The sequence below is a fragment of the Odocoileus virginianus genome, unplaced genomic scaffold (genome assembly GCF_023699985.2).
Source record: "Odocoileus virginianus isolate 20LAN1187 ecotype Illinois unplaced genomic scaffold, Ovbor_1.2 Unplaced_Contig_18, whole genome shotgun sequence".
Classification (NCBI taxonomy): Eukaryota; Metazoa; Chordata; class Mammalia; order Artiodactyla; family Cervidae; genus Odocoileus; species Odocoileus virginianus.
The window spans coordinates 1,263,244-1,265,739 of NW_027224335.1; the positions used below are offsets into that span (position 1 = coordinate 1,263,244).

Below are 2,496 nucleotides of genomic sequence, written 5' to 3' on the forward strand. Positions count from 1 at the left end.
CAGAGAGTTTCTTCTCTAACCTAGAGATGCCCAGTGGCACCAGCAGGGGTGATCCCAGCACAATAAGTGACCCAGTTTGGAAAGCATTCTCTTTTTTTTTTCATTTTTAAATCATTTTACTGTTTATACCGTAGTCACATTTGAATTGGCAGAACTGTTCCCATGACAGACCAGAGACCTGTTATTCAAGGAAAAATAAGTGAAGGTTTCCCTAAAGCTTAAGGAGAGATGTCCCATAGTAACTAACACAAGAATGGCTGTAGCAATCTCAGACAATGATGCCAAGGTGTGTGAGCAGGTAGGAACAAAGGGTGCTCCAGAGTAGCTGGCCTACGAATGTGTGTTGGCCTGAGAGCACTGCTGCTTCCTAAAGGGATTTTCTTATGTTTGGTAAGCAGATGAATTGTAACAGATGTATCATTAAAGCAGGGTGACACTTCTGCAGCATAAATTCTACAGGTTTCGGGACAGGTTCTACAAATTTCACTGGTGATTAATTGTTGCTTAATTATGATTCTGCAAAGGTAGATCCCATGAACAGACATCCAGGGAAATTTTACAACGGTGAAATTCTTAAGCCAAAAAATAAATAGCCACACATAACAAACCTACACACCATGAATTAAAATGGTGACATGTTTGGCCTTCTGAAAGAACCAGAGCAGGAAAGCTTATTCAAACAGAAGATCTTCATCCTTCTCTTCAGCCAGGAGATTAGCAGGCTCCATCACCTCTCCGGCTGCCCTCCGTTGCTCCAAGTCCTGTTCAGACTTTTCCTTGAGAACCTTTTTCTTCTCCTGTATTTTCTTTAACCTGTAGAACTCCTCTCGCTCTCTCTCATCCAGCTCTGTGATGATATAAGCAAGGGTACGTTCAATCCGGGGAATGATGACATGTTCAATAGCATTTACACGCCTGTTGGTTATCTTAATAGCTTCATCCAAAGTAACAAAGGAAGTCTGCAGTGAAGCCAGTTCCACAGTAGTTCTACTGCTTTGGCATAATTCCTCTTCAGTTTAGCCAACTGTTCCCCACCTCTGGCTAAACCAGTCAGTTCATAACTGTCAGTTCCTTCATGATAATGTTCAAATACTGGCAATGTAACACCTGCTACATTATCTTTCTTTGCTCTAATCTTCACTTGGGCCTTATTTACATTTTGGATAACTGTGGTGCTGAAGTCCCCGGCTGTGAACTTGGCCTCAGCAAGTGAAAAGGCAGCTTCTCTCATCACTTCACCCATCAACATTTTAGTCTCTATTATCTTCTTAAGGATCTGTCGAAATCGAAGAGTTAAGGCATCAGATTTTTTCTTCAGGAGGTTTCGACCTGTCTGTGCTCCTTTTAACCGAGCCTTCATGATGGTCTGTGCCATTCGTGAGGGAAAGATTTCAATTTCATCTTTGCCCGACATTCTGACAATGACTGTTCGGCTTGGGTCCCTGGCCAGGCAACCGTGGTTGCAACAACTCAGCCACTGAGTCTTTCTCTACCTGGAAAGCAGTCTTTGTATTTTGTAGTTGAAGACTCCCTTTGCTCACCTAGGAACACTGATAGATCTGACAGCACTGGGAGTGGGGAAACCCACTACCACAAGAAGCAAAATTCAGGAAATAGAAGTAGTGTGCTCCTTATATAAAATATCCTGAAAAAGACAAATTATTACAGAAGAAAGCAGTTTTGCCTGGGATTGGAGATGGGAGCAGGGCCTGACTACAAAGGAATTCAAGGAATTAGGACTGGGGGATGGTGGTAAATACTCAAAAACAGGATTTGGTGGTGGCCGCATAGCACTATGAATGTACTAAAAACACTGAAATGCATACTTACAATAGCTGAATTTTATGGTATGTAAATTATATTTCAATAAAACTTAAAAAGAAACTCACAGCTAACTAAAACTAGAAAGAACTTCTTTAACCTAATGACAAGCATCTATAATCACACTTATTATAAAAGATTGAATACTTTTCCCTTAAGATCATGGAAAAGACAAGCATCCTTATTTTCACTACTCATATTAGTACCATATTGGAAGTCCTAACTGGTGTGATAATGCAAGAAAAAATAAAAGGTATATGGAATATAAAGGAAGAAACAAAATTATTTCTATTCAAAGATAACATGATTTTCTATGTAGAAAATTTCATGGAATTTACAAAAAAGCTAGTAGAACTAATATATGAGTTTAACAAGGTCTCTGGGAGCTCAGGTGGTGAATCTGCCCACGATGCAGGAGACCCCGGCTCAATTCCCGGGTCAGGAAGATCCCCTGGAGAAGGGCTAGGCTACCTACTCCAGTATTCTTGGGCTTCCCTGCTGGCTCAGATGGTAAAGAATCTACCTGCAATGTGGGAGACCTGGGTTCGATCCCTGGGTTGGGAATTCCCAATACCCTGGAGGAAGGCATGACAACTCACTCCAGTATTCTTGCCTGGAGAATCCACCATGGACAGAGGAGCCTGGCAGGTTACAGTCCACGGGGTTGCAAAGAGT

General features: G+C 41.7%; 1 pseudogene; it reads right to left on the minus strand.

The window, feature by feature from the left end:
- Positions 1 to 618: 618 nt before the first annotated feature.
- Positions 619 to 1,414, minus strand: LOC110139466 (V-type proton ATPase subunit D pseudogene; annotated as a pseudogene).
- Between the last annotated feature and the right edge of the window lie 1,082 nt (positions 1,415 to 2,496).